This window comes from Gambusia affinis, linkage group LG18, assembly GCF_019740435.1.
Source record: "Gambusia affinis linkage group LG18, SWU_Gaff_1.0, whole genome shotgun sequence".
Lineage (NCBI taxonomy): Eukaryota > Metazoa > Chordata > Actinopteri > Cyprinodontiformes > Poeciliidae > Gambusia > Gambusia affinis.
The window spans coordinates 1,448,035-1,470,203 of NC_057885.1; the positions used below are offsets into that span (position 1 = coordinate 1,448,035).

The 22,169-nt window shown below is 42.5% G+C and overlaps 2 long non-coding RNA genes across 2 annotated transcripts; both read left to right on the forward strand.

Moving 5' to 3' along the window:
- Positions 1 to 844: 844 nt before the first annotated feature.
- On the forward strand, positions 845 to 1,447 carry LOC122820002. Its single transcript, XR_006368710.1, has 3 exons — positions 845 to 1,017; positions 1,097 to 1,307; positions 1,382 to 1,447. It is a non-coding gene; the product is annotated as an uncharacterized LOC122820002 (long non-coding RNA).
- A 3,560-nt stretch (positions 1,448 to 5,007) lies between these two features.
- LOC122820001 lies at positions 5,008 to 5,597 on the forward strand. The gene is made up of 3 exons (XR_006368709.1): positions 5,008 to 5,146; positions 5,226 to 5,436; positions 5,511 to 5,597. It is a non-coding gene; the product is annotated as an uncharacterized LOC122820001 (long non-coding RNA).
- The last annotated feature ends 16,572 nt before the right edge of the window (positions 5,598 to 22,169 follow it).

The following is a 22,169-nucleotide window of genomic DNA, read 5'->3' on the forward strand; positions in this document are numbered from 1 at the left end:
TTTGGCTCAGCTCTCTCTTCACCACGACGGACCGGTACAGCGCCCGCTTGACGGCAAGACGCTGCGCCAATCCACCTGTCGATCTCCTGCTCCCTTCTTCCCCCATTCGTGAACAAGATCCCGAGATACTTGAACTCCTCCACTTGGGGCAGGACACCCCCCCTGACCCAGAGAAGGCACTCTACCCTTTTCTGGCTCAAGACCATGGCCTTGGATTTGGAGGCACTGATCGCCATCCCAGCCACTTCACACTCGGCTGCAAACCGCTCCAGTGAGAGCTGCAGATCACGACCTGATGAAGCCAAAAGGACCACATCATCCGCAAAAAGCAGGTGGCACACGCTCACATCTAGCTTGTAGCCATGGAGTCAACATACCAATAATTTAAATAATGAGTGCTGTTAGTGAATGTGCAGAATATGATCAGTTCCAGGCTGGTAGTTTCTATTTCTGTTTTAAGATCTCAGCCTTTATTGTCACAGCTCCAGCCCTAAAGTTCACAGGAATAATCCCATCCTTTATCTTTTTCATCTGGGTCATTGCCAGGCTCCCCATTAAAATATGTCTCAATTTTCTTTGCAAGTTCCCTGTAGGTTTGACTGGCTTGGTAGACAAAAGGGTAACCTGGGACTAATAGCAAAGCTAATCTCTACCAAACAGCCTGTGTCTGCATAGGCAAAGGCTGCATAAAACTTGCTGCCTTTTTTTATACTAACAGAAAGATGGCACTCTCCAACCACTTTTAGTTAAACAGCATTTGATGAGCATCAACGCAAGCCAGTAGATTCCCTTGGATGTGGAAAATGGTTTCAACTAAAGAGAAATGTGTTGGGATCCGGGGTGTTTTGCTGTTTTCTTTTTTGTTTCCTCCACCAGAGGTCGCCATGAGGTGGAGACTGGAGGGCGTGACCACCGGCAGCAGTATTACCTGCGCACCTGTAAGCTATCAGCTGATCTGGAGGAGTTTAAGAGGAGGGAGCAGCCAACACTTCTTTGCCAGAGTGTTAGCCTGATATGGTACACCAGGTCATCGTGCGTTTCCCTGTGTTTCCTCCTAGTGAACCTCCTAGTAATTTCTTGTGCGTCTCCTCCCCAGGTGACCCGAAAAGAACTCTTGAGAACTATCCGTTGAACCCTGAACCTCCGGCTGCCTCCACAATATCATTGCCCTCGTGACGCCACGGAAAATACCCGCTGGTCGCCCTCCAACGCCGTGCACCTCCTGATCTCCTGCAGCAAACCCTCCATCACTTTCCTCCACCCCGGTACCACCGAAACCTCCCAGGCGCAGATCATCACCTAATCCAGTAAGAACGTTCCTTCACTCTCAATCTCAAATTCCAACCGCCCCTGAACTCATCACTCCTCTCATCCACTCCAGTGAACCAGACCCGGCCGTTTTCACCTTTGGTCCCCCGACCCAGATTTCACCGTTGTTTTTCAATAAACTTCTTTATTCTTCTCACCCACATGCAGAAACACAAGACGGAGTACCCGAAATCAGTTAGAGCCCAACATGACAGAACACTCTGGCCAACAGACAGACCCAGCAGAATCACTCCGGAGAACCCTACAGGAACAACATTCACTAATCCAAAATCATGAAGCAGTTTTACAGGAATTATCCAGCTGTCAGTTAGAAACAAACCGCCGCCTCGAAGAGTTAATAGACTTTATGCGAAACTCTGCTCCACAGGCCTCCGTTCCTGCTCCAGATCCCGCACCGGTGCTTTCAGCAGCCTCGCAAGCGGCATCTCCACCTCCTTCCAGTTCCGTGGATATGATCCAGCCCATGTTTTCCGGACTACGACCACTTAACCCGGAAAGGTTTTCTGGTGACCGGAGCAAATGCCAGGGCTTTTTGCTACAATGCTCTATTTTATTCAATTACTCGCCGCAGAGTTTCCCTCATGATAATGCTAAGATTTCATTCATTATATCGCAGTTGTCCGGTCAAGCCCTAAGCTGGGCAGAATCAAGATTTTCATCTTCACTAGATTATGGCTGTACTTTTGACGAATTTTTAAAGGAATTCAAATTAGTATTTTCCCCGGCTCTGGACAAGACCTCTTCCTCTCGCGAATTATGGTCCCTCAAACAGGGACAACGAACAGTGTCCGAGTTCGCTATAGACTTCAGAATTAAAGCCGCTGCCTCTGATTGGAATCAGTCAGCGCTCAAAAGCGCCTATTTTCATGCGTTGAGCGAACAACTAAAGGACGAACTCGCTACCCTCGAGGAGCCTGACACATTGGATGCTTTAATCAACTTAACCATCCGCCTTGATAATCGGATCCGTACCCGCAGTAAAGAACGAAGTAAGAAGAGTCCGTCGGTAAGATTTTTTCAGTCCGTCCAGACACCCTCTACCCCCTTACCGTCCTCTAACTTACCAGAACCTGAACCCATGCAAGTAGGGCACACACGTCTAACACCTGAAGAGAGACAAAGAAGAATGCAATCAAACCTGTGCTTGTATTGTGGAGGCTCTGGTCATTATATTTCAAACTGCGAGGTTCGGTCAAAAAACCGGGTCCGCCAGTAGATGCGAGGAGACTGGCGGACCATCAACAAGACCAAAAGAATCCTCGTCTCCTACTCCCTGCAGTCCTGTTTAATAAAGACCAGTCCATTACTCTTTCTGCTATGGTTGATTCCGGCTGTGAACAAAATCTCATTGATTCCCATTTCGTCCAGCAGATGGCCATTGAAACTGTTCCGCTATCCACTCCCCTGCGAGTTTCAGCTTTAAATGGCAGAGCTCTTCCTCAAATCACGCACAAGACCAAACCAGTACAGTTAATCATTTCGGGTAATCATGTTGAAACTGCCTCCTTTTTTGTTTTTCCGGTCGCTAACCCACCAATTGTATTAGGATTTTCCTGGCTCCAACTACACAACCCACATATTAACTGGTCTAAAAGGCACATTGAATCTTGGTCTCTTGTTTGTCACTCCACCTGTCTTCGTTCTGCAGTTCCTCCAGGTTCCCCTCCGGCGACTCCTCAGGAGGCAGACCCTCCTGACCTATCTTCAGTCCCCACCGAATATCATGACCTAGCACCAGTTTTCAGTAAGTCCAAGGCTCTCTCTTTACCACCACATCGTCCATATGACTGTGCTATTGATTTACTCCCAGGAGCTCCCTTACCCAGCAGCCGACTCTATAACATTTCACGTCGTGAGAGAGAGACCCTGGAGAAATACATCAATGAGTCCCGTGCAGCGGGAATCATTCGGCCATCCTCTTCTCCACTGGGAGCCGGATTCTTCTTTGTTGGTAAGAAGGATGGATCTTTGAGACCCTGCATAGATTATAGAGGTTTGAACCAAATCACAGTTAAGAACCTTTCTTACCTGCAGTCAGCCAAAAGACTCAACCCACGCCAGTCCCGGTGGTCATTGTTCTTCTCCCGGTTTAACTTATCCATTTCTTTCCGTCCTGGCTCTCGTAATGTTAAGCCTGACGCACTCTCCAGAATTTATTCCCCTGATGACGCTGAGAAAGTTCCATCCACCATCCTACCCCCCAGTTGCACAGTCGCCTCCGTCACATGGGAGATCCAGGACCTAATTCTGCAAGCTCAACAGTCTGAGCCCGATCCCGGTACCGGTCCATCTAACAAGATCTTTGTTCCTACCTCGGTTAGAGCACGTGTCATCCATTGGTTACATTCATCCAAATTCTCCGCTCATCCTGGGGTTAGTCGTACTATAGCTCTGGTCTCCCGTCGCTTCTGGTGGCCATCGTTGCACAAAGACGTTAAGGATTACGTTATTGCCTGTTCCATCTGTGCACGCAGTAAGTCCTCCCATCAGCCCCCCTCTGGTCTGTTGCAACCTTTACCCATTCCCAAACGCCCATGGTCGCATATCGCCTTAGATTTTGTTACTGGGTTACCTCCATCCAAAGGAATGACCACTATTCTAACTATTGTCGACCGTTTTTCTAAGGCCTGTCACCTCATACCCCTCAGAAAACTCCCCTCCGCTTTCCAGACAGCTCAACTTATGGTTAAACATGTTTTCAGACTTCACGGTATCCCGCAGGAAATCCTGTCAGACCGAGGCCCACAGTTCATCTCCCAGGTTTGGAGGCATTTCTGTTCGGCTCTAGAAGCCAAGGTCTCACTCACATCCGGTTACCATCCCCAGTCCAACGGTCAGACAGAACGACTGAATCAGGAACTCGAATCTACCCTCAGGTGTCTAACTTCCACTAACCCATCCGATTGGTCTCGGTATCTGCCATGGGCTGAATATGCACATAATTCACATGTCTCGGCTGCCACAGGTCTGTCTCCTTTTGAAGTTTCCCTCGGTTACCAGCCCCCCCTGCTGCCGTCTGATGAAAAGGAAATCACTGTCACATCCGTTCGTCATCACATCAGTCGTTGCAGAGCCTTCTGGGACAAAACCATTTCCGCTCTCCACCGCACCGCTGACCAGAATCGTCGCTTTGCAGATCGCAAGAGACGACCAGCCCCTGATTACACACCTGGACAGAAAGTTTGGCTTTCTTCCAGGGATATTCCCTTGAAAGCCATGTCCAAGAAACTGTCTCCCCGTTTTATTGGTCCATATGAAATCGAATCAGTCATCAGTCCATCTGCCGTCCGTCTCCGTTTGCCTGCTTCTCTTCGTGTACACCCCACCTTCCATGTCTCACAGATCAAGCCAGTCCAGACCAGCGCTTTGTGCCCTCCTGCCGAGCCCCCTCCTCCCCCCCGTGACGTTGATGGGCACCCGGCTTACGGGGTTCGCCGGGTCGTGGCCTCCCGTCGGCGGGGTAGGGGCTGGCAATACCTCGTTGATTGGGACGGTTACGGCCCGGAGGACCGATCTTGGGTGCCCGGTTCTTTTATTTTGGATCCCTCTTTGATTTCTGATTTTCACGCCTCTTGCTCTTCTTCTTCTGTTGGACCGCCGGGTGGCCGTCGTTGAGGGGGGGGTACTGTTGGGATCCGGGGTGTTTTGCTGTTTTCTTTTTTGTTTCCTCCACCAGAGGTCGCCATGAGGTGGAGACTGGAGGGCGTGACCACCGGCAGCAGTATTACCTGCGCACCTGTAAGCTATCAGCTGATCTGGAGGAGTTTAAGAGGAGGGAGCAGCCAACACTTCTTTGCCAGAGTGTTAGCCTGATATGGTACACCAGGTCATCGTGCGTTTCCCTGTGTTTCCTCCTAGTGAACCTCCTAGTAATTTCTTGTGCGTCTCCTCCCCAGGTGACCCGAAAAGAACTCTTGAGAACTATCCGTTGAACCCTGAACCTCCGGCTGCCTCCACAATATCATTGCCCTCGTGACGCCACGGAAAATACCCGCTGGTCGCCCTCCAACGCCGTGCACCTCCTGATCTCCTGCAGCAAACCCTCCATCACTTTCCTCCACCCCGGTACCACCGAAACCTCCCAGGCGCAGATCATCACCTAATCCAGTAAGAACGTTCCTTCACTCTCAATCTCAAATTCCAACCGCCCCTGAACTCATCACTCCTCTCATCCACTCCAGTGAACCAGACCCGGCCGTTTTCACCTTTGGTCCCCCGACCCAGATTTCACCGTTGTTTTTCAATAAACTTCTTTAACTGATTTCGGGTACTCCGTCTTGTGTTTCTGCATGTGGGTGAGAAGAATAGAGCCCAACATGACAAAATGTGCTTTGGCTTGAAAATAGACATTAGACAGAGTGGCTGTGTTCACTTGTTCAGACATATATACACAGATCCATATCAATAAATTAGGATTCAAGGATTTTTTACTGTCATATCACCTTGACAAATTTGTACTCAGGTCTCAGATCAAGAAATCTACTACACTAAAAAAATAGCTACATAAGTAAATAAAATAAATAAATAGATGAACAATAAAGAAATTTAAGAGATATTTGTAGTTATGCCTCTATGTATAAATAAACTATGAGATGAAGCTGCATTTGGTGCAGCCTGAGTTCAGCAGTCTGATGGCTGAAGAGAATAAACTGTTCCTCAGCCTCAGCTGGTCTTGCTCTGGATGCTCCTCAACCTCCTGCCTGAGGGAAAGGGCTGGATCAGTGTGTGTGGAGGATGGGTGGAGTCCTTCCTGATGCAGAGCAGATTCCTCCTGCATCATGACGTGTAGAAGAAGAGTTACAAAAAACAGAAACATAAAATACAGTGGATCTAATTCAAACCTCAGACTCAAGACCTTTTGGCCTCCAAGTCACTCAAATTAGCTCTTTTAAATCCCAGATCTCTCTGTGCTAAATCTCTATTAATCAATGATTTCATCACTGAACATAATATCGATGTTATGTTTCTGACAGAAACATGGTTGAATGACAATAATGAACCAATCGTACTAATTGAATCTGCGCCTCCTAACTACAATTTCTTAAGTGAGAATAGAAAACACAAAAAAGGAGGAGGCGTGGCTTAAATATTTAAGAATACTGTAAATAGTAGTAAAATTTCTTTGGGTCACTTTACTTCTTTTGAGTATCTTGGAATTGAGATTAAAGGCCTCAAACGGACTTTAACACTAACTTTATACAAAACTCCAACATATGTGAAAAATTTCTTTACTGAATTGAATGAACTTCTATCTCTCATATGTATTAATTATGAATGCTTAATAGTTGTTGGTGATTTTAACGTTCATGTTGACAAACCCCAAGACAGAGGGGCTAAAAAGCTCTCTAATATCTTAGAGACTTTTGGTCTAACACCACATCTCAAACAAGCAACACACATTCAAGGACACACACTGGACCTGGTTATCAGTAAGGGTGTGAATATTTCCAGTGTCTCTGTAACTGATGTCGCCCTGTCGCATCACTTCCTGTTATCTTTGAAAGTTCTTTATCCTTTGGACAAACAGCAACCATCACAAAACGTCCTCTCACTGAAAACACAGCAGAAACATTTCATCAAATCTACTCTTCTTCCTCACCCGTAAGCTCTAATGACGTAGATAAGTTGGTAAATGATTTTCAGTCTAAAGTTTCAGATATCATTGATTCCATTGCCCCAATTAAAATGAAGGTTGTGTCTGGTAAGAAGAAATATCCATGGAGAAATGCACAAATAGTTAGATCTGCAAGACAAATCTGCAGAACAAAAATGGTGTAAAACTCAACTTCACATTCATTATGACATCTATAAAGAAAAACTACGTTACTATCATTTAACACTCAAACATGCAAGACAGGCCTTCTTTGCAGATGTCATAAACAAAAACATTAACAATGCTCCAGCTATATTTGCAACAGTTGACAGACTCACAAACCCTCCTATCACGTTACCACCTGAATTTCAGTCTATTGCTGCCTGCAACCAGTTTTCCAGTTTCTTTTCAGAGAAAATTCAAAAAATCAGAGGATTAATCTGCACATCCACTATAAAGTCAGAACCAACACTGAACCAAAACTAAACAAATACAGGAAAAATGACCCAATTTCAACTACTTAATTATAAAACCCTAGAGGAAATTATAAGTCAACTCAGCTCCAGTTCCTGCTGTCTGGATGTTCTACCCTCACATTTCTTTAAGAAAGTTCTGCCTGTTGTTGCTACTGATCTGATCCAAATAGTAACTCATCGCTCTCATCAGGCGTTTTCCCCCAGGCTTTGAAAACAGCAGTAATCAAACCACTGATAAAAAAGAACAATCTAGACAAATCACTACTGCAGAGTTACAGGCCGATCTCTGACCTCTGACCTCTGATAAAGAAAGAAATAGTAAGTTAGCTTAATTTGGAAAAAGCTTGGCTCTCTCTATTTCCTTCCTATTCCCGGGTTCTTCCAGCAAGCAGCGTGTGTGCCAATCAGGAGCAACATGCGTGATGACGTCACAGAGTTACAGCGTTTAATCTCACAACAAGAAGCGTATGAGTTAACAAGAAAACTGCAGAGTTACAGAGACATACATTCATTACCTGAGACAAAAGAATTAAAACAAAGACAGAGACAGAGAAAGAAAAAGCAAAGACATGTCTTTGGAGAAGGCTGATGCCAAAACGGCAGGAAATAACAGCGATCTGAATTATTAACATTGTGGACTAACTTTTTATAGTGAAGGCGTTTCTCTCATTGTTAATGTATTCAATTAAATGCACTCTGGTTCGACCAACCAGGAGCTCTGTATGACCAATCAGACGGTACCTTGGACGCCAATAAAACTTAGAACTTCCCCTAATTTCACGCCAGAGATCAAAGGCCATTTGCTCTCTGGAAGAACAATGGGGCAAGCCACTGCATCCTGGTCTCCTGGGCTCTAAGGCCATTTGGGCAAATAAAAGCATACAACAAGACTTCACAGATACCTGTGAAATTCGGAGTGCCTCCCGGCCAAATCAAGTAATTTAGTTTAAGGAAAGATTATCTTCACAAACCTAATTCTGGTCTACTGCATTCAGCATTTTCCAAAGATTTAAGTCCTTGCTTTATCACATAAAATCCTGAACAGTTTTCTAATACTAAACAACACATTTTCATTGAAACAATTTCCATTTGGTTCAGATATTATCATAGACAGTACAATTTTCAAATACATTCAGCATTCACCATTCTAAACTTAGATAATGCACTTTAATTATAAACTTGCTATTAATACTTAGAAAAATGTTAGTGATCTCAACATTCTATGTTGCATTTTAGTTTAAACCCTGCCAGATGTGGTTATAAAACCTTTTGATGTTCTGTGAACCCAATCGGCTTCTGCCCTGCACTAGATGCTAATTTCGTGGCTTCCTGAGCCCTGATAACAATCCTAAAAGATCTCCTTTGATCTGCATCTAGTTCCTGACCTTTGACATTTACTCTGGTGGATAATCTCCTGTAAATTCTTCACAGAATATCTGTTTAAAACTAAGAAATTTATACAACATAGAATGTTCAAGATACCTTTTACACATGACATAAAATTAACTGTTTAAAGCATTAGAAATAATCATTTTTCTTAACACCTCCCATTCATCAGCAAAGTTATTGAAAACGTGTGTAAACAGTTAAATAGCTTCCTATTGATAACCAAACGCTTTGACTCCTTCCAATCTGGTTTCCGGTCTCACCACAACACAGAAACTGCCCTCGTAAAAGTGTTCAATGACATCCATATAAATACGGACTGTGGGAGAACCACAGTGCTGGTTCTGGTTCTGTTGGACCTCAGTGTTGACCATGACATATTACTGAATGGACTGGAGAGTTGGGTCGGACTCTCCGGTCCAGTGCTTAACTGGTTTGAATCTTACATAAAGAACAGGGATTTCTTTGTTTCAATTGGAAACTTCTCATCAAAGAGGTCAAAGGTCACATGTGGGGTACCCCAAGGTTCAATCCTAGGACCCTCTTATTCAATATTTATATGCTCCCACTAGCTCAGGTTATAACAGGAAATAATATTAGCTACCATAACTATGCAGATGACACACAGCTCTATATTACGATGTCACCAGGTGACCTTTGACCCCATCCAATCATTGAACAGATGCTTAGAACAGATAAATGTGTGGATTTGCCAAAACTTTCTCCAGCTGAACAAAAACAAAACTGAACTTATTATTTTTGGACCTAAAGAGGAACAATCTAGAGTTATAGATCTAGAGTCAGTGCACAGCTTCAGTTATTACAACTAAAACCAGCGATCAGGCCAGAAACCTGGGAGTAGTGATGGACTCTGACCTGAACCTTCAGAGCCACTGTTACGCCCCCAAGGTCTAGGGGTCCAGGGGCAGTAACATAAAAATGTACAGAGAAAAGGAATTAAATAAAAGAGGTGATTTATTACAAAAAAAGGGTTTCACAGAACCAAACACAGTACAACATAACCCAATTGAAACAAAAGAAAATGACTAACAAATGTAAGAATGTGCAGTACAAATTAAATTACTAAAGTTCAAACAAGTCAGTCTAACAGGTAACTCAAAACAATCCAAATCAAAAGACAAAAGGGAGCACCAAACCTCCCTAGCACAAGCTTGTAGCAGCAAACACAATCAAACTGCTTTAGCAGTAGCAAACAAACGTTCCAAGAGTTCTACAAAGCAGTAGCAAACAAGAGGTAGGGGAACAGCTTTACAGAACCTCAGCTAGTAAGCTGTCCCCCTGAAGGACTGTTTCAGGAGCCTTTTAAAGGTACAGGTGAGGCTCATCAGCATCTGATGGTCTTGCCATGCTCTGCTGATGCAATGGTGTGCGACTCCTGCAGCTTCCAGGCAGCCAATCAGAAGAGGTGTTTTCACAGCTGGTCCTGCATAACAAAAGAAAAGGAGCATGCACAGCCTCAAGAGGCCAGGGGCCGTAACAGCCACATAAAGACAGTTACAAAGTCGGCCTTCTATCACCTGAAGAACATTTCCAGGATTAAAGGACTAATGTCTCAGCCAGATCTAGAGAAACTCATCCATGTCTTTATCTTCAGTCACATTGATTATTGCAACTGTCTTCACAGGTCTGTCCAACAAATCAATCAAACAGCTGCAGCTGATCCAGAATCCTGCTGCTGGAGTTCTCACTAAAACCAGGAAGATAGAGCACATAACACCAGTTTTAAAGTCCCTCCACTGGCTCCCTGTAGCTCAAAGAATAGACTTTAAAATACTGTTGTTAGTTTATAAATCACTGAATGGTTTAGCACCACAATACATTAAAGATCTGCTGTTGTTGTATCAACCTTCCAAACCTCTCAGGTTCTGGTTCTGGTTCTGCTCTCCATCCCCAGAACCAGAACCAAACGAGGAGAAGCAGCATTCAGCATCTATGCACCACAAATCTGGAACAAACTTCCAGAAAACTGTAAAACAGCTGAGACACTGACTTCCTTTAAATCTCAACTAAAAACCCACTTGTTTAGAGTTTTATTTGAAACGTAATCAATTACAAATTTATTGACGGAATCTGACTTGATGTTGTGTTTTGATTGTTGATTCTATGTTGCATTGTGTTTCTGTGTTTGATTTGATGTAAAGCACTTTGAAATGCCTTACTGCTGAAATGTGCTATACAAATAAAATTTGATTGATTGATTGATTGATTGATTGAAGTCTATTATGGAGGAAAGCCTGCTCCCCATGGTCCTCTGCAGCCTTGACCACCCTCTGCAGGGCCGTCCTCTCAGCAGCAGAGCAGCTGCTGTACCACAAGTGATGCAGGTGCAGAGAACGCTCTCCACCACACAGCGATAGAAGCTCCTCAGGACTGAGATCTTAAGTCCAGATCTGGTGGGCCTTCCTGACCAAATGTGAGGTGTTGGTACTCCAGGTGAGGTCACTGAATATTTGCACACCCAGGTACCTGTAGCTGGAGATCACCTCCACAGCTGCTCCTCCAATGTACAGGGGCTGAAGAGGATCCTTGTCCCTTCTGAAATCCACCACCATCTCCTTGGTCTTCTCCACATTGATGCAGAGATTATTTTGTCTGCACTACTGCACCAAGTATTCCACCTCCTCTCTGTATATGGCCTCATTGCCGTTTGTGATGGTCCGACTACTGCTGTGTCATTGGCAAACATCACTATATGACAGCTGGAGTGTCTTGGCGAGCAGTCATACGTCTGCAGGGTGAAGAGAAGAAGGCTCAGCACGCAGCCCTGTGGCGAGCCAGTGCTGAGGGTGATGGAGGAGGAGATGGTGTTGTGGATCCTGACAGTCTGAGGTCTGTTGGTCAGACAGTTCAGAATCCAGTTCCCCAGTATGGAACTCAGTCCAAGAGAGGAAAGCTTCTGCACCAGGGTCTGTGGGATAATGATGTTGAAGGTTGAGGAGAAATCCAGGAAGAGCAAAGGGATGTAGGAGTTCCTGCTTTCCAGGTGGATGAGGGCTGTGTGGCTCACCGATGAGATGGCATCAGCAGGGGAGTGGTTCTTCCTCAAGGCGTACTGATGGGGTTTCACAATGACGTCAATGGAGTCCTTGATAGGGGTCATGCATAGCTTCTTGAAGCTCTTCACGGCTACCGATGTTAAGGCTATAGATCAGTAGTCATTTAGGCTTGTCACTGTGGAGCACTTGGGGACACAAGTGCTCCACATTTGGCCTTTAAACAGGTGGACACAAATGACAGTGACAGTGAGGTGTTGAAGATGTTCACCAACACCTCAGACAGCTGATGGGTACAGTCCTCTAGCCCCGACAACTTGATGAACAATTAGGATGTGATCAGAAAGTTTATTTATATTCATCCATGCATGGCAGATGTCCTTGACAGGGAGTAAGTCCCCACGTGGATAAGATTCCATATTGGGTAAAATAGAATGAGATCCATAGTTTATGGATAGTTTGTGGTTAGTCCAGAAATGAAGATGTGACATCTTGAAGCTGCATGTCAAGAGTATGATCAATTTTTCCACTGTGTGGAATTCTGTGATCCGAACGTATGCAGCTCGACCCAGATTTGATGAATTAATGGAAAAGGCCATTAATTCAGCAAGACGAAGTGAAGAGATGAAATGGCAGCAATCCTGTCTGAGTATAAATACCAGATCAGAGACAGAAAATGGAAAATCCTGTTGACAGGATGTACAAAAGCAGTGTTAAGCTGTCATGAAGTGCAGTGTGAAGTGATGAGGCAGAATGCAGTGGAACCAGGATGAGATGACAAAATGTGGTTTTAATGATGAGAATGAGGTACAAACAAATCCATAACAGTCCAAAATCCTGGCAGCACAGCAGAGCGAAAGGCAGAAGCTCAGCACTGGTAGCAACAGGACATACAAAGGACAAGAGACAACACATGACTGCTTAGACAAGGACCTGACAAGGAACAAAGAACACAGGTGGGGTTAAATACACTGAGGGTAATCAAGGAATGAGACACACCTGGGAAACAATCAAGGGGAAAACAGGACAACACAGGGACTCAGACAGAGAAAACTCAAAATAAACACAGATAAAAACTCAAATCATGACATAAGCATGGCAAGGCTAAATATCAACCCAAGGTGCACACTGCTGCAAATAATAAAAGGGAGATTTCTCAGTGTTATAAGTGTGGCAGCTCTCCATCCCATCCCAAACGGGATTGTCCAGCCAATGGGGAAAAATGTCATTTATTTGGGAAAAAGAGACATTATAAGAGGGTATGTAGAACACTTAAGACTGTACATGCTGTTGAAAAAGATGATGATTCTTTGTTCTTAGGCAGCATTACAAATGGAGATGAACCTTGGAGAGTGGATGTTGAAATAAATAACAGAAACATCTCATTCAAGATTGACACTGGTGCTGATGTTACGGTTCTGCCATACGCCATGTACAAAGACATCTACAGAGAAAAGAGACCCCCCCTTCTCAAAAAAGCCACCAGGCAGCTGCTGGGACCAGGGAGAAATGCACTGGATATTGTGGGGGTTGGTGAGATGTTAATGAAAAAGGAAGAAGAGGAGATACAAGAAAGTGTGTACATTATGAGACACCTGCAAACTGCACTTTTGGGTAGACCAGCCATTCAGAAGCTGAAGCTTGTTGCTAGATTAAATGAGATAACTGCTGAAACATTAAAAACTAGCTATCCAAAGCTATGCAGTGATCTGGGAGAGGTGAGACTGTCTTATGCCATCAAACTGAAACCAGGAGCTCAACCATTTTCATTAAAGACGCCCAGAAGGATTCCACTTCCTTTGATGGACAAAGTCAAGCAAGAACTGTCCCGTATGGAAAGTTTGGTGGTGATCAGTAGAGTTGAGGAGCCAACTGATTGGTGTTCAGGAATGGTGGTTGTTCCTAAAAAGACAGGGTCTGTACGCATATGTGTTGACCTCACCAAGCTGAATGAGTCTGTTTGCAGAGAGAAGTATTTTCTTCCTTCTGTGGATGAAACACTCGGTAAGTTAGCAGGAGCAAAAATCTTCAGTAAATTAGATGCTAATATGGGGTTCTGGCAGATCCCTTTAACGGAAGATACTGCAAAATATACAACTTTCATTACACCTTTTGGTCGTTATTATCTTAAACGGCTACACTTCGGTATAGCTTCTGCCCCTGAGCATTTCCAGAACAGAATGGTAACAGAGGACTAGATGGTGTAGTTTGCCACATGGATGATGTGTTAGTGTGGTAAAGAACACAGGAGGAGCATGATGCTCATCTGTATACCGTTCTTGAAAAGATTCAAGAAGCTGGTATTATACTGAACACTGATAAATGTGATCTTTCAAAGCAGAGTGTAATAGTTTTGGGCCACATTATTTCCATTAATGGAGTTAGTCCTGATCCAAATAAAACAGAAGCTGTGAGAAAGATGAAAGAACCAAGAAATGTGAGTGAACTAAAAAGCTTCCTTGGAATGGTTAACCAGCTGGGGACGTTTATTCCACAGTTAGCAGAGCGAGACAAGCCTTTGAGGGATCTCTTGTCAAAGAAAAACTGTTAGATATGGGGAGTTGATCAAGCCAGAGCATTTCAAGAACTGAAAGAGGTGCTTTTATCCCTGCCAGTGTTAGCCATGTACGATACTAACTGGGAATGTAAAGTTTCAGCGGATGCGTCAGCTTATGGTCTGGGGAGTGTGCTGCTTCAAAAAGGGCGTCAGACCTGTTGCTTAGTCTCTAACACAAACTGAGCAGAGATATGCATAAGTGAAAAAAGAAGCTTTGAGTCTTATCTGAGCTTGTGAAAGGTTCAGTAATTATCTCATTGGCAAACATTTCCAAATGGAGACTGATCATAAACCACTTATGAGTCTGTTGAATTCCCAGATGTTAGATGCTCTTCCACCACGTATTCAGCGCTTTAGGATGCGTCTCATGAGATATTCCTATTCCATCTCATGTGTGCTAGGGAAACATCTGTGGACAGCTGACACACTGTCACGTACCTCCATGTCAGAAAACTTAACAGAAACTGAAACAAAGTCGGTTGAAGACTCAAATATTTGTGTAAATAATGCAAGGGCGTAGGTTTGGTCTAAGTTTTGGTGGGACCTTACAACTTACTGACCAACCAGTAGTAAGTTGGGGGGGGGGACCACATTGGCTTAATAACCCCTCCCCCAATCATAACCATCAATCAATCAATCAATCAAACTTTATTTGTATAGCACATTTCAGCATCAAGGCATTTCAAAGTGCTTTACATCAAATCAAACACAAAGATACAATGCAACATAGAATCAACAATAAAAACACAACATAGTCAGATTCCGTCAATAAATTTGCAATTGATTACGTTTCGAATACAACTCTAAACAAGTGGGTTTTTAGTTGAGATTTAAAGGAAGTCAGTGTTTCAGCTGTTTTACAGTTTTCTGGAAGTTTGTTCCAGATTTTTGGTGCATAGATGCTAAATGCCGCTTCTCCTCGTTTGGTTCTGGTTCTGGGGATGCAGAGCAGAACCAGAACCAGAAGACCTGAGAGGTCTGGAAGGTTGATACAACAACAGCAGCAGATCTTTAATGTATTGTGGTGTTAAACCATTCAGTGATTTATAAACTAACAACAGTATTTTAAAGTCTATTCTTTGAGCTACAGGGATCCAGTGGAGAGACTTTAAAACTGGTGTTATGTGCTATATCTTCCTGGTTTTAGTGAGAACACGAGCAGCAGCATTCTGGATCAGCTGCAGCTGTTTGATTGATTTGTTGGACAGGCCTGTGAAGACGCCGTTACAATAATCAATATGACTGAAGATAAACGCATGGATGAGTTTCTCTAGATCTGGCTGAGACATTAGTCCTTTAATCCTGGAAATGTTCTTCAGGTGATAGAAGGCCGTCTTTGTGACTGTCTTTACGTGGCTTGATCATAACTTGATCATACATCTTGTGTATACAACCAGATACAGTCATACTCAGCAGATCAGCTCAAGAACACTTTACTTTTTCCTTTTCAAAATTCAGCAAACATTACAAGTAAGATCAAAAGAAATATCCTCTGGATCTACGGATTATACAACAAACACAATTGCAGATATTGTTTATTTATGTTTATTTATTTATTTATTTATTGTTTATTTAGAAAGAAAAAATAAATAAATATCAGTGACACTTCATAACCCAATACACGTCAATGATGTTTCATAGAGTCCAAAGAAAGTCCAAGAACAAGGAGGGAATAATTATTTTTTTCCATTAGTGTTCCTGAGAGTTTGGTTCGACTTCTTGAGCTCAGTTTGATTCAGAGTGCGGTTCAGTTTCCTACCACCAGGGGGTGTGTGTTAGGGGTTGAACGACTACATATTTTTTAAGGTCGACTACATCATGATAATAGTCGAGTCGATGTCGACTAGTCGCGGTGACGTCATAGTGACGTAAGCGCAAAAACCCTTCACAACTACTTGGAGGCTTTATTAGCTATTTTCACGGCAAATATTGACCCCCTCACACACACACACACACACACACTCCCCTTCTCCTGCTTTTACTAAGTCTATTATGGAGAATTAAAAGAGCAATAAACAGATCATTCTTCGTGAGCAGCGGGGAAAAGTTTGTTGCACAAAGTCGGGTCTGACAGTTTTTTTCTAAACACCGGCTGATGCTGATGATCTCTGGATAGTTACTATAGGAGTCAAATTATCACACTGACTACATGGTGCTTTTGGAACATCACAAGCCAAACTTGTTATGAACGGATCCCGTTTGGTTACAGCTGAATTCAACGAAACCACCTGCTTCTCCTCCGCCCGATGCGCGGCAGGAAGCTCTGCTGACTCAGCAGATTGAACGATTTAAGATATTTTCTAGTCAACGTCAACATGATAAAAGTCGAGTCGATGTCGAGTTGACTAGTCGTTGTGACGTCATAGCAACGCAAGACGCAAAGCTTTGGAGAAACGTACAGGCTTTATTACCCGTTTTCACGGGAAAATACGGCATTTACACAGAACAGCAACAAGTGAAACAACAAAACATCGGGATAGTTTATGATAAATAATAAGTTGCTGGGAAACCAACATTCAAAAGGAAACACACATCTTTTAGATGACATTACCACAGATCTTTATTTAATCAGCAACATAACATCATAATGTATTAGTTAGATTGTCGTGACAAAGACACTCGCGAGCCGCTAGGTGACATCCTTAGCGGGAAGGGGGCGAGTTTTAGACGGCTCGTGTTTTGTAGTTGACTGCAGCTGCAACTCCATCTCCTTTTAAAAACACTGTAAAACCACAAATATGCATCCATCTACATATCATTTAAACTAATGTATTAACTTATTTTTCTTGTGTCTTGTGACTTATACTGTGCTGTCAGATCAGCACAGGCTGTCACCACCAGCAATCACATGACTGCGACTAGTCGACATGAAATGTAAAAACTCGCGAGATGTCCTAGAGTCGACTAGTCGACTAATTGGTTCAACCCCTAGTGTGTGGGTAGCTCGTCATCTTCAGTCATCAGGCGAAACAAGGGGAAAAAAACCCTGACCTAAAAGGATATGCTAAATAGAAAAAAATGCAGTTAAATACATACTTTCTATGTACAATAGATGATTCTAACTTCATTAAATAAAGATGGAAAAGAAAAGAAAAATTTCTTTCCAAAAGTGCACTTCATGATTAAAGCTCAAATTTGTTGGATGAAGGAATTGGTAGTTGTTGCAAACAACAACAAATAAATAAAATTAATCAAACTTACCAATTTGATTGATCAATGTAGCTACAAATAAAATTATCTTTGGTACCAGACTTAATTGCTGCACCAGCATGGACTACAACAACTAACAAAACAATCCAAAATGATCAAATCTAGGATTGGGGAAAAAAACTGCCTTTAAATATTAAAGATTGTTATTTGTGTTCGATAATAACCAGTCATCTTGTACTGCTCAGACACATTTATTAAACCATTATTGTTCATGGTTCTCCTCACACACGTTTCTCACAGGTATGTCACAAAAACTCTCTTCTTCTGTCATCCTATTCTTTTACAGTTAGGCATTGACATAAACTTGTGATTGCCACTTAGTGGACATAAGCATGACGCATTCAATCATCACAAAGATATTGACTTTAATTCGGCTTATTTAGTTTGGTTTTACATTCTGCCATTAATCAAATAAGTGAATTGAACTGACCTGTGCAACTGATAGTCGAGTTAGTAGCTAATGCTAACTGGCGGCACGTAGTCTGTAGTGTCAGAAATTATGCTCTACTTTATGCTTAAACATGATACTGACTCACCATCAAGTAGTGAATTGTTTGAGGAGGTTGATGCAATGTTAACAGTTCAGAAGTTGCAGTGGGAAGCTACTGTATACCAGCTATCAACCAGATCACAACCTGGTGAGCACTACAGCTGGAGGGAAGTCGCATTAGCGGCGCTACTGTTGCAGGTACAACTTTGTGTCAGATCTTAGTTAATAACATAACTCACCACTGATCATCAAGTTTATTGTATTAGTCAAGTCAGATTTGGAGGTTTCAAGTTGTTTTACAAAGAACATGTAAAACAACCTACGTGTTCTTTGTAAAACACACTATAAGCCACAGTGAGCAGCAGCTTATGGGAAAACCTGGAAACACATATGAGGATCCCAGAACTTAAAGTGGTTTGGTCATGGCGGTAAAGTGGTTTACACAAGCAGATCTGGAAGCTCCTTTAAACAATAAAGAAGCTATTGCCACTGCAAGTAGTACCGAATATGAAATCACAGACCCAACACCGAACCAAAGACCAGAGCCTAAATAGGTGTTACTGGACTGAAGACCAGATCCAACACAGAGCTATTTAGTACCACTTACTGGATCACACAGTCCCACCAGACCTACCAACATGTCATTCATTGTTTCATTTATGAAGCTGAAGATGGCACCAGCATCACTAGCACCAGCTTTTCTGGATAACTCTTTCCTCTTCATCTTCATTGTGGTTTCTAGAATTCTCATCAATTTCAATTCGCTCTGGTTCAAATTGAAAAGTGGGGCAAAGTCCTACCACCATCACCACCATCGCCACAAGAAGCATTGTAACAAAGTGACCTTTTGTGGCTGGATTTTACAGTGAGGATGAAAAGTTGAGGCAGAGTCAGGTGGAAAACAGCAGTGGTTTATTCTTCACACAGCATCAACAATCATTTCACAGGTGAATCTGCAGCCTTAAATAGTCCCAGCTGTGACAGACCAAACCACCTTTAATTCACAGGGGAATCTCAATTCACCAATCTCCACCTAATTAAATAAAATATCTTTTACTAAATACAAACATTTCCAATTACTTTTTATAAATATTTTATGTTTTATTATTACACCATAATGAAACACCACAAAACCCATAAACACCCCCCCTCCCACACACACAAACACACACACACTTTTCAATGGCCTCTCCCGGAAACTATAAATGGTGTCTGAACCCCCGGGGCAGAATTTGTCCAAACACCCTGGAGAGGACACAGAAAAGACAGGTGAGTGACTTCATATCAACACTACACACACTTAACAGATTATGCACAAAAACTTGCTCAGTTTTACCCACCAGTAGCTCATTGCTCTGAGTTAGTGATGGGCAAATGAAGCCTCATGAAGCAATGAAGCTTCCCGGCCCATTGCTTTGCCCAAAAGTTCATCACTCGATGCTTCATTCATTTCTCACTAGTGACACCTGCTGTTCAAACTGTGACAGCCTGTCACAGATAGACATGTTTAAACACAATTAGTAAATGCAATATTGTCACAAATAATTTTGTCAAACTCACGTTTAGTAACAGGAGAGTCAATTAAATCCTATTGAACTAATATTTTTTTAGTTATTAAAATTATTTGTAGTCAATCCTGATATATGTTGACCGTCAGTGGCCGTTTTCTTCTGTCATTGACTGATTTGACAATAGGCATTTGTTTTAATGTATTCAGAGTGTAGCTTGTTGGGGCAGACAGTTTTCTTTGAGTTTTGATTTGCCTCCTGAAAAACTAAAATTCTTCAAAAGTTCTTTTTCTTGGATTTCTATTGGCTCTCTGATCTGATCCCTTATATTTTTACTCATCAGCCAGGATTTTACTTTTCCAACAGCTTTAAGTCTGTTTCTGCTGTGCAAGACTGATATATTTTTGCAGAACAAAGAAATAGTGGAAATTTCAAGAAGGTGAGAAATTTGGAGGTGAAGGTTTAATTATTGTTATTAAGAATCTTGTGAATCATCATCTCAAGTTTTCCCTGATGTCAGAATTGTTTCTTCTTGCTGGCTTCTTTTCAATCAAGTTTATTTGTGTAGCACAATTCAGCAACGATGTGTCAAAATGTTTTACATAATAAAAACACATAAATATAAAGTCACAAAATATGCCATAATCAACCATTGAGAAAATTGGTAACAAATATTACATTTTGATGAGTGCCATCATCAAAATCATTAATCCAAGTCTGATGCGATAAAGCAGCGGCTCATCACGCTTTTATTTTGAAAACCGATACGCAATATGAAGCAGTCACGTGACCCATGCAATGCGAGGCATCGTTTGTTGCCAGTCACGTGGTTTTCAACAAGATGACACAAGCCTCGAAGTGGGGCTTCAGATAGCCCATCACTACTCTGAGTAACAATTATCGTCCCTTCACACGCAACCAACCTCACTTCTCAATGAGGAGCAGCTGAGCAGAGCTCACAACAAAGATTTGGGTTTCTGAAAAGTAGGACACTTCTTTTTTTGTCGGCGGAGGGCGGGGGTGGACAAACATGCGCCAACGGGGGGGTAGAATCGGCGGACACACATGTGCTACCGATTTCTTTGCCATACAAAGAAACCTGGAATGGAGTAGTGGAACGGAGTGGCAATGTAATGTGTTTTGAGGCAGTTGACCAAAATCCCGGACGATTTTGAGATTCCCCCCGGACATTTTTTTAGGTCTGAAAAGTAGGACATGTCCGGGAAAAAGAGGACGTCTGGTCACCCTACTACATGCTAATCTCTAAAAACAGCCAATAAATACAATTAAACCTTCTTGTGTGCAAATCTATCGATGTGCAAATCTATGCTTAAAGTGCAGTGCTAAATAAAGTGCTTGCTAATAAAGTGCAAAAATGCTTTTAAAGTGCTATACAATGACTTGAGTAAAAATAGTCCCAGTAATGAAGATCTCTTCATTACAAGCATGAACCAACTGCATACTGAAAACAGCCCAGGAACCCAGGTTTAAGGTAATTTTACATCTAAAAGTCAAACTTTATTTCTATAGCACACTTACAACAGGTGTTTTCATGCAGTGTGAAGGGGTTGGAAGATGAACAAATACTGCTGCCAAATGTTCTGTTTGCAAAAATAATAAGAGTTTTTTTGTGTCTGTGTTTCTGCTTGGGTCATAGAATCCTCATCCTGTACTGTAATACAGTTAGAATTGCCAGAGTTTTATGCATCTACATGAAGTCATTCTTTTAAATATGACTGCTTATTCAATAATGTAGAAGAAAAGTCCACCATGTTTGAGAAAAACCTATGAACTTCATATTTTAAACATTACATATTTATAAAATGGGATGATTTAAGAAATCTCTATCTTGTGGGTAGGAGAATCAGTACCAGGTGTGCTGGAAAGCCCTTTAAAGCAGAACTAAATCACAATAATGCAGCAGCTCAGCTTGTTCAACCAGGGAGCACAGGCTGCTCAACATGTGCTGCATGCGCTCATGTTTCTGCTCCCAAGCGTATTGGAGAAAAGATGCCCAAACAAGGATGTGACTGTATGAGTCGTAAATATCAGGAGAAGACAAAGGATTGCATCAGTGCACAGCTGGAGGGAAATTGGCTTTTTTCCCCCATTTAACCTACCAATTTTATTAGGCACAAATGAGGGGAATAAAGGCTTGTAATTCACTCTTCTGCACACAGACTGAAGAGTAAATCAGACAGCGGTTAGATTTTTTTATTTTTTACTCGAGGGTGCCAGCAATCTACCCTGAAGGGATGTGAGGGTGGGGTGCCTGCCCTGACTAATGGGTGTTTTGGTTTTGGTTTTCCAATCAGTTTTTTGGGTAGTTTGTCTCAGGCAGTAAGGTCATGCATGCCCTGAAGAAATTATAATAGAATATACTACTCTTAAATCAAGACAGCATTTTGGGTTTCCAGTAGCAACTATGAAAGGAAACAGAGTGACAAACAAGACACAAATATATGTAAGCACTGCAAATTGTTCAGACACTGAGGGAGGCAGAAAGCATAGCTAATGGACTAATATCTAGGAGTGTGTTGAGGTAAAAAAAAACAAAAAACAGATGCTAATATTAGCAACTGGAAAAAAGTAAAAGTTGCACTGCA